The sequence below is a fragment of the Homarus americanus genome, unplaced genomic scaffold, assembly GCF_018991925.1.
Source record: "Homarus americanus isolate GMGI-L3 unplaced genomic scaffold, GMGI_Hamer_2.0 scaffold14684, whole genome shotgun sequence".
Classification (NCBI taxonomy): domain Eukaryota; kingdom Metazoa; phylum Arthropoda; class Malacostraca; order Decapoda; family Nephropidae; genus Homarus; species Homarus americanus.
The window spans coordinates 1-13,735 of NW_024733263.1; the positions used below are offsets into that span (position 1 = coordinate 1).

The 13,735-nt window shown below is 45.4% G+C and overlaps 1 long non-coding RNA gene across 1 annotated transcript; it reads left to right on the top strand.

Annotated features, from left to right (window-relative positions):
- Positions 1 to 102: 102 nt before the first annotated feature.
- On the top strand, positions 103 to 13,140 carry LOC121869770. The gene is made up of 4 exons (XR_006089581.1): positions 103 to 168; positions 7,120 to 7,218; positions 10,134 to 10,237; positions 12,899 to 13,140. It is a non-coding gene; the product is annotated as an uncharacterized LOC121869770 (long non-coding RNA).
- Positions 13,141 to 13,735: the final 595 nt, after the last annotated feature.

Consider the following 13,735-nt stretch of genomic DNA (forward strand, 5'->3'; position numbering starts at 1 on the left):
TTTATATTATGTAATATTTATTAATAAAGTACTATTATTATAGTACTGTATTAATACAGTAACTTGTAGTTAGTGAAAGATAAGAGAGAGAATCGGACAAAGTGAAGCTGGTCAAGGTGGCGTCTGGTTTATTGTTGTTAATGTGTGGACCTTCCTCCCTCCCTCGGGGTAGTTAACATGTGTGGTGCAGGTGTGTGGTAGGTATTGTGGACCTTCCTCCCTCCCTCAGGGTAGTTAACATGTGTGTGGTGCAGGTGTGTGGTGTAGGTATATGGTGCAGGTGTGTGGTGTAGGTATGGTGCAGGTATAGTGTGTGTTTGTGGACCTTCCTCCCTCCCTCGGGGTGTGGGTGGTGTGTGGTGTGTGTGTGGTGAAGGTGTGTGGTGCAGGTGTGGTGTAGGTATATGTGCAGGTGTGTGGTGTGGGTATATGGTGCAGGTATAGTGTGTGTTTGGACCTTCCTCCTCCTCGGGTGAGTTAACATGTGGTGCAGGTGTGGTTAGTGGTTGGTGCAGGTATGTGTGTGTTTGTGGACCTTCCTCCCTCCTCGGGGTGAGTTAACAGTGTGTGGTGCAGGTGTGTGGTGTGTGTGGTATGGTGCAGGTGTGTGGTGTGGGTATATGGTGCAGGTATGGTGTGTGTTTGTGGACCTTCTCCCTCCCTCGGGGTGAGTTAACATGTGTGGTGCAGGTGTGTGGTGTGGGTATATGTGGTGTGGTGTGGTATATGGTGCAGGTATAGTGTGTTTGGACCCCTCCCTCCTCGGTGATTAACATGTGTATGGTGCAGGTGTGTGGTGTAGGTATATGGTGCAGGTATAGTGTGTGTTTGTGGACCTTCCTCCTCCCTCAGGGGTGAGTTAACATGTGTGTGGTGCAGGTGTGGTGTGGGTATATGGTGCAGGTGTGTGTGTGTGTATATGGTGCAGGTGTGTGGTGTGGGTATATGGTGCAGGTGTGTGGTGTAGGTATATGGTGCAGGTATAGTGTGTGTTTGTGACCTCTCGGGGTGAGTTAACATGTGTGTGGTGCAGGTGTGTGGTGTAGGTATATGGTGCAGGTATAGTGTGTGCCCGGACCTCCCTCGGGGTGAGCATGTGTGGTGCAGGTGTGTGGTGTAGGTATGGTGCAGGTGTGTGGTGTAGGTATATGGTGCAGGTGTGTGTGGGTATGGCAGGTATAGTGTGTGTGTGTGGACCTCCTCCCTGGGGTGAGTTAACATGTGGTGTGTGGTGTGTGGTGCAGGTGTGGTGTGGGTATATGGTGCAGGTATAGTGTGTGTTTGTGATCTCCCCGGGGTGAGTTAACATGTGTGTGGTGCAGGTGTGTGGCAGGTGTGTGGTGCAGGTGTGTGGTGTGGGTGTGCAGGTGTGTGGTGTGGGTATATGGTGCAGGTATAGTGTGTGTTTGTGGACCTCCTCAGGGTGAGTTAACATGTGTGGTGCAGGTAGGTGTGTGGTGAGGTTGGGTGTGGTGTAGGTATGGTGCAGGTTGTGGGTGTGGTGTGGGTATATGGTGCAGGTGTGTGGTGTGGGATATGGCAGGTATAGTGTGTGTTTGTGACCTCCTCGGGGTGAGTTAACATGTGTGGTGCAGGTGTGTGGTGTGGGTATATGGTGCAGGTATAGTGTGTTTTGGACCTCGGGTGAGTTAACACATGTGGTGGTGTGTGGTGTAGGTATATGGTGCAGGTGTGGTGTGGGTATATGGTGCAGGTGTGTGGTGTAGGTATATGGTGCAGGTGTGTGGTAGGTATATGGTGCAGGTATAGTGTGTGTGTTTAGGATCTCGGGTGAGTTAACATGTGGTGCAGGTGTGTGGTGGGTATATGGTGCAGGTGTGTGGTGGTATATGGTGCAGGTATAGTGTGTGTTTGTGGACCTTCCTCGGGGTGAGTTAACATGTGTGGTGCAGGTGTGGTGTGGTATGGCAGGTATAGTGTGTCGGGCCTCCCCGGGTGAGTTAACATGTGGTGCAGGTGTGTGTGGGTATGGTGCAGGTGTGTGGTGTAGGTATATGGTGCAGGTGTGTGTGATATGGGATTGGTGCAGGTGTGTGGTGTGTATGCAGGTGTGTGGTGCAGGTGTGTGGTGCAGGTGTGTGTGGGTATATGGTGCAGGTGTGTGGTGTGGGTATATGGTGCAGGTGTGTGTGTGGTATATGGTGCAGGTATAGTGTGTGTTTGTGATCTCCCTCGGGGTGAGTTAACATGTGTGGTGCAGGTGTGTGGTGTAGGTATATGGTGCAGGTGTGGTGCAGGTATATGGTGCAGGTATAGTGTGTTTGTGGACCTTCCTCCCTCCCCGGGGTGAGTTAACATGTGTGGTGCAGGTGTGTGGTGTAGGTATGGCAGGTGTGGTGTAGGTATATGGCAGGTGTGTGGTGTGTATATGGTGTGTGGTGTATATGGCAGGTATAGTGTGCTCTGGGCCTCCCCCGGGGTGAGTTAACATGTGGCAGGTGTGGTGTAGGTATATGGTGCAGGTGTGTGGTGTAGGATATGGTGCAGGTGTGTGTGTAGGTATGGTGCAGGTATAGTGTGTTTAGGGATTCCCGGGGTGATTAACATGTGTGGTGCAGGTGTGTGGTGTATATGGTGCAGGTATACTCTAGCCTCGGGTGAGTTAATGTGGTGCAGGTGTGGTGTAGGTATATGGTGCAGGTGTGTGGTGTAGGTATATGGTGCAGGTGTGGTGCAGGTATATGGTGCAGGTGTGTGGTGCAGGTATCAGGTGTGTGGTGAGGATATGGCAGGTGTGGTGTAGGCATATGGCAGGTGTGTGGTGTGGTATATGGTGCAGTGTGTGCTAGGGCCTGGGTGAGTTGTACATGTGTGGTGCAGGTGTGGTGGTATATGGTGCAGGTGTGTGGTGTGTATATGGTGCAGGTGTGGTGTGGGTATGGTGCAGGTATAGTGTCTCCTCCCGGGTGAGTAACATGTGTGGTGCAGGTGTGTGGTGTAGGTATATGGCAGGTATGTGTGTGTTTAGGCCTCCCTGGGGTGAGTTAACATGTGGTGTGGTGTGGATATGGTGCAGGTGTGTGGTGTGGGTATATGGTGCAGGTGTGGTGTAGGTATATGGTGCAGGTGTGGTGTGGTATATGGCAGGTGTGTGGTGTAGGTATGGCAGGTATAGTGTGTGTTTAGGGCCTCGGGGTGAGTTAACATGTGTGGTGCAGGTGTGGTGTGGATGGCAGGTGTGTGGTGGATATGGTGCAGGTGTGTGGTGTAGGTATATGCAGGGTGTGTGGTGTAGGTATATGGCAGGTGTGTGGGTGCAGGTATATGGTGCAGGTGTGTGTGGTGAGGCATGGTGCAGGTGTGTGGTGTAGGTATATGGTGCAGGTGTGTGGTGTAGGTATATGGTGCAGTGTGTGTTTAGGTCTCGGGTGGACATGTGGTGGTGTGTGGTGTATGGTGCAGGTGTGTGGTGTAGGTATATGGTGCAGGTGTGTGTAGGATATGGTGCAGGTGTGGTGTAGGTATATGGTGCAGGTATAGTGTGTTTGGCCTCTGAGTTAACATGTGTGGTGCAGGTGTGTGGTGTAGGTATATGGTGCAGGTGTGTGGTGTGGGTATATGGTGCAGGTGTGGTGGGTGTGTGGTGTAGGTGGTGCAGTATGGTGCAGGTATAGTGTGTGTTTGTGGCCTCCCGGGTGAGTTAACATGTGGTGGTGTGTGGTGTGGGATATGGCAGGTGTGTGGTGTGGGTATATGGTGTGTGGTGGTAATGGTGGTGTGGTGGTATATGGAGTGTGTGTGTGGACATGTGTGAGGTGTGGTGTGTGTGTGCAGGTGTGTGGTGTAGGTATGGTGCAGGTGTGGTGTAGGATGGCAGGTGTGTGGTGTAGGTATGGTGCAGGTGTGTGTGTAGGTATATGGTGCAGGTATAGTGTGTGTTTGGTGAGCTATGGTGCAGTGTGTGTGTGGGTGTAGGTATATGGTGCAGGTGTGGTGTAGGTATATGGTGCAGGTGTGTGGTGTAGGTATGGCAGGTGTGTGGTGAGGTATATGGTGCAGGTGTGTGGTGTGGGTATTAGCAGGTGTGTGGTGTAGGTGTGTGGTGTGTGTGGTGCAGGTGTGTGTGGGTTATGGTGCAGGTGTGTGTGAGATATGGCAGGTGTGTGTGTAGGCATATGGTGCAGGTGTGTGGTGTAGGTATGGCAAGTGTGTGTGGATCTCCCTGGGTGAGTTAACATGGTGCAGTGTGTGGTGTAGGTATATGGTGCAGGTGTGGTATGGAGGTGTGTGTGGTATATGGTGCAGGTGTGTGTGTGGTATATGGTGCATGTGTGTGGTGTAGATATGGTGCAGGTGTGTGGTGTGTAGGTATATGGTGCAGGTGTGTGGTGTAGGTATATGGCAGGTGTGTGGTGTAGGTGTGCAGGTGTGTGGTGTAGGCATGGTGCAGGTGTGTAGTGTGTGATTATGGTGTGTGGTGTAGGTGATATGGTGCAGGTGTGTGGTGTAGGTATATGGTGCAGGTGTGTGGTGACCATGGTAAATAATATGTGTGTGCAGTGTGTGGGTGAGGTATATGGCAGGTGTGTGGTGTAGGTATATGGTGCAGGTGTGTGGTAGGCATGGCAGGTATATAGTGTGTTTGTGGCAGGTATAGTGTGTCTGTGGTGCAGGTATAGTGTGTTTAGGTAGGTACATAGTGTGTTTCAGGTGCATATAGTGTTTATGGGCAGGCATACAGTGTGTTTATGGTGCAGGCATAGTGTGGCCCAGGCAGGTATACAGTGTGGCTTACAGCAGCATATAGGTGTTTACAAGATGCGTGTGGTGTGGGGCATATGGCAAGGATTACAGTGTGTTTGTGGTGCAGGCATATAGTGTGTGTTGGTGGCGCGTATAGTGCGTTTTACGGTTAAGTGTGTGGTGCAGGTATGCCAAGGCACAGGTGTGGGCATATACAGTGCGGCATAGTGCGTATGTGGTGCAGTGATATGGTGCAGGCATAAGTGTGTTTATGGCAGGTGTGTGGTGGCATATGGCAGGTATACATTGGTGTAGGTACATAGTGTTTATGGCAGGTGGTGGTAGGCACACGTGTGCAGGTATATAGTGTGTTTATGGCGCAGGTGTGGTGCAGGTATATGGTGCAGGTGTTGGTGCAGGCATGGCAAGGCATATGTGTTTCAGGGCCTGCGGCGAGGTAACATGGGTACGGCGTGGTGTAGGACATGGTGCAGGTATTAGTGTGTGCGTTCAGGCAGGCATAGTGTGTTTAGGCGTTATGGATGTGGGCCCAGGCAGCATAGTGTGCTAGGCAGGTGTGTGGTAGGGTATAGGGAGGTATACAGTGTGGTTATGGAAGTGCTCAGGTGCAGGTATAGTGGATGCAGGTGTGTGGTGAGGTATATGGTGCAGGTATATAGTGTGTTTAGGTGCGGTATATAGTGTGTTTATGGTGCAGGTGTGTGGTGTAGGTATACGGTGCAGGTATATAGTGTGTTTGTGGTGCAGGTATATAGTGTGTTTGTGGTGCAGGTATATAGTGTGTTTATGGTGCAGGTGTGTGGTGTAGGTATACGGTGCAGGTATATAGTGTGTTGATGGTGCAGGTGTGTGGTGTAGGTATACGGTGCAGGTATATAGTGTGTTTATGGTGCAGGTGTGTGGTGTAGGTATTCATTAACAGGTAGACGGTGAAGGCAAGTGGACCAATAACTGCTGCTGCTTATTAATGTAAACTACTGGAGGAAATTGTCAATGGAACAATGTTAAGGAAATAGTTTGAGGTATTTTATTACTTTCCTGTTGAGTATTTGTTACTTTTACGTTTGGGAATTGTTACTTTTCTGTAGTTTATTACTTTTAGGATAATTTTATAATATTTTTGTCAAGTTACTTTTGTTATATTATAGTGGACACTGTTTGTGGTAATGTTAGTAAATGGATGTTTTTTAAATAAACGCTACTGAACATTTGTGGTTATGAAGGACAGACCTAACAAAACAAACCTACCTAACCTAACTTCCCCTGTATATTAAACAGAAAAAACTTACTATACGGTGATATTTGAGACATTTTCTGGACGTGAGATGATACAGCAGCATCGGCACTATGGCGGGTTAGTCCTATATATTAACCAAGGTGGGATTTTGGGTCATTTTTATTTTGGGAAAGATTTTTTTATTTGATTGAAGTAAAAAAATTTGGTTATAAGAATGTGGTACTTTTTATTTATGGCTAAATTTCAGTTTGTAGTAAAATATTAGCTTTTGAGACATTTTGGGAACTTTACTTTAGAGTTGCAGTTTATTTTTTGACAAGAAATTTACATTTTTGTCACTGTATTTGGTGGGATCCTAACCTAACCAAATCGTGTGTCCGATGGTGAGGTTTTAATTCTCGGGGAAAATATCAATTTGGTGGGATTCAAACCTAACCTAACCAAATCATGTCTACGATGGTATTTTAATTCTCTGGGAAAGTAAAAATCGCATGACGCTTCACAATGTCGGCGTTTATAGATAATTAAACCCTTATGGCAGTGGGATATAACTTGTGAATTTACCCGGTGTTATCCATTAGTGACTAGTAAGTGGTATTAAGAAAGTTGTTGACCAGAGTTAACTTGTGGTCCTTCTGCAGCTCTTCACAGTCTGCTTGGTTCTTGATTTCCCGAAATAACTCGGCGTCATCGGCAAACATTTGTATGGAGGAGTGTACAACGTCAGGCATGTCATTATGAAACAAACAAACAACAGCGGGCCCAATACACTGCCCTGTGGTACCCCGCTTGTGACAGGTACAGACGACGATTTCGTGCCATGAATCGCCACACACCGCTTGTGGTCATGTAGAAAGTCTTCTACCCACACTAGGACATTTCCTCTAATTCTGTACTCTTCCAGTTTGATTTTCAGCCTTTCTTGGGGTACACTGTCGAAAGCCTTGGCAATATCTAGGTAAATATTGTCTATATTACCACCTGTTCCAGAATATGGCTCCAAATATCCAGTACATTGAGCAATTGTGTGAAGCAGGAGCGCCCCGGCATAAAACCGTGTTGGCAATCCTTTACAAGGTTGTTTCGTCTCCAACATGTTGGAACAAAAAATTATCTGAGTTTCTACAAAAAGCGTGACAGGGTTATTTTGTTTTCAGTGTACGGCTCCAATTGGTTGTTACTGTAGTGTTAAGACAACTACCATATTGCTGCCTCGCTGATCGTGGTTAATGAAGTTCCTCTTGTCATTCGTCGAGGTAAGATTTTCTAAAGTGTTTCTTTATTTTCTTGAATAAGTTTTATGGAAATGTCTTAATTTAACCATAATATTGTATTTAAATGTTTGAAGATTTAATGAGTTCCTGTATAATATAATACTGTACAGTACTGTACAGTTAATCCTCACATTACGCGGTCCCGCATTCCGCGTTTCACCGTTACCGCGGTGCCTTGCCAGAACCTAACATGCTCACATTCCGCGGTCGTGAACGCCATTACGCGGAGAGTGTCCGGCGCAACGCTATTTTTAGATTTGCCTCACGCGCCACCCACCCGCCCGCCTGCCTGCCTCTCCCTCCTCCTCCCTCCGCTTGGGCAAGTGGCGCGGTAAGGTTGCGCAGTGTGTGTCTTTGTTGCGTTATCACTGACGTCATATGACGTATCAGACCTGTGATTGGCCATGCATCCCTACCCCCCTCTGCTGCTAGCTGTAATTGGCTTAAAGTATTATGACGTGTCCACCCGGGGGAGGGAGGGAGGGAGGGAGGAGAGACGACGCTTGACCTAGCCGCGGCAGTTTCATCCCTCCAGGCCACTCCGTGTAAACGCGCATCCATTGTTCCGTAAAATGGCTTCCGCCGGACCACCACCCCCAGAGAAAAACCTTTCCTTACCTGGACCTAGCGGCACTAAACCAAAGAAGACACGACGTTCCTTAAGCTACGAGGTGAAGTATACCATCATCCAAGAGTTGGAGAAAGGAACAAGGCAGGTTGATTTGGCGCGCCAGCATGGCGTGAACGAATCTACGATCCGGACTATAAAGAAGGATTCACCCAAGATAAAGGAACACATGAAGATCACAAAGTCTACAGGTGCTTCTATGATCAAGTATTTTCACAACCAGGTGCTTCTCAAGACAGAAAAATTACTTGTGAGGTACTTGGTGCGTCAGGCGCGACGGAACATGGCGGTCGACACTCGCTCTGTGAAGGACTACGCACGTGAACTGTACATGGCAGTGGCACGAAAGATGGGAACTTCAGAGCCCAAACCCTTTACTGCTTCCTCTGGGTGGTTACAGAGGTTTAAGATCCGGAACAAGATCACCAATATAAACATTGGTGGTGAAGAAGCGAGTGCTGATCGTGCTGCGGCTCGGGAATTTCCTCCGTTTTTACGTGAGATTATGGAGGAAGGACAGTACAGTGACGACCAGGTGTTTAACATGGACGAATCTGGTCTTTTCTGGAAAAAACTACCTTCCAAGTCCTACGTTGTGAAGAATGCCAGCAGGATTCGGGGCCGGAAAATGCAGAAGGAACGCATCACCGTCCTGTCTACCACCAATGCCTCCGGTACCTGTAAGCTCAAGTTATCGGTGATCCACACAGCCCGCAAGCCGCACGCCTACAAGAGCATGGACATGACCAAGCTAAATGTCCACTGGCTGACAGCACGTAAGGCATGGATGTTCTCTACACTGTCCCTCTCCTGGTTTGATGACTGTTTTGTTCCCGATGTAAAGAAATTCTGTGAGCAACAGAATGTCCCATTTAATATTTTGTTGCTGCTGGACAACGCACCAGGACACTCGCCCCTACTGTTAGATCGTCACCCCAACGTAAAAGTGGTCTTCCTTCCTCCCAACACTACGTCTTTAATCCAGCCCATGGACCAGGAGTTGATTTGCAATGTGAAAGCTGCATTCTCAACAAAAAAATTCCAGCTCCTGAACGACTACACCAACACCAGGGAAGAGTTGCGTGACCTGAGTGACACCACCACCGATAGCAAGAGCGACGAAGATGAGGATCAACAGTTGGCACAGCAAAAAATACTCTTCAAACAATTTTGGAGAGTATTTAACATCAAGAAAGCTGTGGACATCTTGGTGGAGTCATGGGATCAGCTGTCTATTGCTACAATTTGTCACGCATGGAGACATGTGTTGCATGGAGACATGTGTTGCATGGAATACCAGGTGAGAGGAGGATTCAATCTGTGACTGGTGAGGTTCAGACTGTTGCAGTAGCAGTGGACCTTGCCAGAGAAGCTGCGCAGACTGTTACAGTTCCAGGCTTCTCCGAGACCACCAACGACGACATCCTGGAGGTGATCAGAAATCCTGAAGTGACTGCCGACGAGATGTTGGAAGAAGAACACGTCAGTGAAGAGGAGGAAGAAGGTGCGGCAGTCTCCGAAGAACACAATTTAAGTCATAGTGATATTAAGGGTGCCATGGAGTGTGCAGAGAAGATGAAGTCCTTCCTTTCCCGCGACAATGACGATGACCGCTATGAAGTCTTCCATAACCGGCTGGTGCAGGCTATGGAGCCGTACATCAAGGTGTATCACGACAACATCAACGCCAGCCGTCAGCAAAGCATAACAGATTTCTTCACCCGCAACCCACCACAGCCAGCCCAAGCCAGTGATAGTGACAGTGAAGTTGACTTTGAGGGATTTGTCAGGGAAGCCCTGACAGCTGTAAGTGACAGTGATGATGATTCACCTGAGGGCCAGTAATCTGTCCTCTGCCTCGGAACCAGCCTCCATCCCCGTATGCCGACCCATCTCTTCTACTACCGTAAGTGTTCCACCTAACTTTTAGTTTCTCTAAGGTAACCTTCATTTTTCCTATGTTAACCTTTATCTTTCCTAACCTAACCTCTTCTATATTACTTGTTTTTTCATACCATCATAAAGTTAAGATAAAATTTTTACTGCAACATAGTTATGTGTCGTCAAAAAGTGGAGTTTGGGGATCGGCCTGGACTCCATTTCAATTAATCCCATATGTTATGTTGTTCACTTTACGCGTTCCTCACTTTCCGCGGGACCCTCCGGGTTACATTAACCGCGTAATGTGAGACCCAACTGTATACATATTATATAATATTACTGCACAGAGTATTTAATTTATTAGTTGTTAAAATTTTATTCCTTCCAGGACGGTGACGTGAAGATGTAAGATATGGGCCACAAGACGAAGGTTTGTTTTGGTTAACGGGTCTCTTGCTGCACCACATTGGAAACTTTCTGTTATAACGTAAGGTACAGTACAGTGTATATCTTTGTGGTTTTAGTTTTTATTAAGGATCTGGGATCACCGTTTAAAAATTCAAGTAATTGTGTTAAAGACCTTTGAAATAATTAGATATTTTAAGTAGATTACGCTGTGCCCGTAAGTTTTAAAAGGCCTTTATGGATGGTCTTAAATATGTTGCCCATCGTTACTGTATGAAGTTAGTTTCACGTTGTCAAAATATTTGTCAAATATGCCTGACCTAATACCTTTGTCTTCAGCACTTGGGGTAAAAAAATAGTTTAAATATCCTACAAAGGTACAGGGTACTACTTTACCTGATTTTAAATATAGTTTCACAAATTAGTTATTATGTTAATGACTTTTTGAAACAATTAGATATCTAAAGTAGATTACTTAGGCTTTGCCCGTATTTTTTAAAAGACCTTCATATACGTTTTATAAATAATATAGACTATTGGGGCGTCGACTGCATGGAAAAGCCAGGAAACTTTACAAACAAATGGGGTATTTTATTTGGGTTAAGTTATACAGTTAACCCTCACTTTACGCGGTCCCACATTCCGCGTTTCCACGTTTACGCGGTGCCCTGCCGGAACCCAGGATGCTCACATTCCGCGGTGCGTGTACCCCTTTACGCGGAGAGCGGCTGGCGAGCCGCGCCATTTTTGGATCCAAACCTCCCGCCATTCGCCATGTTGTGTAAGCGGCGTGAACATGGTGCGCACAAGGTCGCCCAGTCATCAAAACATTACCAGTTCTTCACCCGCCACCCACCACAGCCGGCCCAAGTCAGTGATAGTGATAATTATGGTGAGGATATGGACTTATATGGACTTTGGGGAGTTTGACAAAGAGGCCCTGCAAGCCTCTGTGGTGGATAGTGAAACAATTGATACAAGTGACACAGGTGAGGGCCAATAATCTGCCCTCTGCTTCGGAACCAACCGCCCATCCCCGTGTGCCCAGCCATTTTTTCTACTAATGTAAGTGTTAAAAAACCTAATATTATTGATATTTCTCTTTATTATTAATTGTGTGTGCATACCATCATAAAGTTAAGATAATATTTTTACTACAACATAGTTGTGTGTCGTCAAAAAGTGGAGTTTGGGGATCGGCCCGGACTCCATTTCAATTAATCCCATATGTTATGTTATTCACTTTAGGCGTTTCTCACTTTACGCGGGACCCTCCGGGTTACATTAACCGCGTAAAGTGAGGGTTAACTGTACTTAAATATAGTTTTTTGGCATCAATCTTGGCATAAATTAATGCTGTACTGTATAATAGGTAAATAATTACTGTACTTCTAGGAACATTCCACAACAATAATGATGATAGTTCAAGTTAGTGATCAAATATTACAGTTATACCTACTGCCGTGAGTATTGTCCAGTGAATTGTTCTTATTATGGACTTGTTCCACATTAATAAAGGTTCATATAGGTGGATAGTGGAGTGTTGACCCACGTCAGGTTAAGGTTGTCACCAGGGAGGGTCGCTAAAATATCTTCAGTGGTCCCTCCATTAACCGACACAATTGGTTCCACGGAGTCGTTCGTTAACTGAATCTATATACTGTAGTGTTATATATTAATAAAATATTAATAAATAAACTTAAAATAGTTCAACACAAAATGTTGTTTAAATTTATTTTAGTAAAATTGTAAATGTTGTCAAGCTATTCGGTTCTCCACCCACTGACTTAAGTTTAGTTTAATATTAATATATATCTATTAGCGGGAATTTAATCAATAATAAAACATTATATTTAATGTATAATTTATTTATATTATGTAATATTTATTAATATAATACTTTTATTATAGTGTTAATAATGAAAACTTGTAGTTACTGAAAGATAAGAGAGAGAATCGGACAAGGTGTAGCAGGTCAACATCAACCAAGGTGGCCGTCTTGTTTATTGTTGTTAATTTTGTTAGTAAATGTTAATTTGTGGGCCTTCCTCCCTCCCTCGTGGTAAAGGTAATAAATGTTTTATGTTATGTCGTTGATATAAACATACGTTAGAATGTTTGAGTTAAAGGTTGGTTATCCGAGATGGTCCGTGTTGATATTTGATGGGCCGAGTTGGAGGCACAGCGGTCACACTATAATAACCCATTATAGTACATCCTTCTGTACTCACACAGCCAAACTGTGTCTGTGTGGATGTGGGTCACACTATAATAACCCATTATAGTACATCCTTCTGTACTCACACAGCCAAACTGTATCTGTGTGGATGTGGGTCACACTATAATAACCCGTTATAGTACATCCTTCTGTACTCACACAGCCAAACTGTATCTGTGTGGATGTGGGTCACACTATAATAACCCGTTATAGTACATCCTTCTTTACTCGCACAGCCAAACTGTGTCTGTGTGGGTCACACTATAATAACCCATTATAGTACATCCTTCTTTCCTCACACTGTTCAATGCTCTGCCTTCTTCTGTGTTTCCATACTCATACAATCTGTCTCACTTCAAAAAGCTGGTTTTCCAGCATCCTCGCGGTGTACATTAATATAACCTATTTATTTTACATTTTTATTTTATTTTTACTCTTATTTTACACAAATTGATTTAGTCACTTGTAGTTTTCATTTATAAATTGTACTTTTATAAGAATATCGTCTAAGGCAAAATGTATTGTTTCAGATACTGTGATGTCACGTCTCAAGACCAAGTGTAACTAAGTAGAAGTTCACAATGTCAAGCAGAGATAAAAAGTTCTCCTGTGAGGAATGTGGCAAACAGTTTGGCTTCAAGTCTACTCTTCAGAAACATTTACTTGTACACAATGGTGTGAAGGAGTTTGAATGTGAGGAATGTGGGAAATGTTTCTCCCACAAGAGTACTCTCAAGAAACACATTCTTGTACACAATGGTGTGAAGGAGTTTGAATGTGAGGAATGTGGAAAATGTTTCTCCCAGAAGAGTACTCTCAAGACACACATTCTTGTACACAATGGTGTGAAGGAGTTTGAATGTGAGGAATGTGGGAAATGTTTCTACCAGAAGAGTACTCTCAAGACACACATTCTTGAACACAATGGTGTGAAGGAGTTTGAATGTGAGGAATGTGGAAAATGTTTCTCCCGGAAGGGTACTCTCAAGACTCACATTCTTGTACACAATGGTGTGAAGGAGTTTGAATGTGAGGAATGTGGGAAATGTTTCTCCCAGAAGAGTACTCTCAAGACTCACATTCTTGTACACAATGGTGTGAAGGAGTTTGAATGTGAGGAATGTGGGAAATGTTTCTCCCTGAAGGGTACTCTCAAGACTCACATTCTTGGACACAGTGGTGTGAAGGAGTTTGAATGTGAGGAATGTGGGAAATGTTTCTCCCACAAGAGTACTCTCAAGACACACATTCTTGGACACAATGGTGTGAAGAAGTTTGAATGTGAGGAATGTGGGAAATGTTTCTCCCTGAAGGGTACTCTCAAGACACACATTCTTGGACACAATGGTGTGAAGAAGTTTGAATGT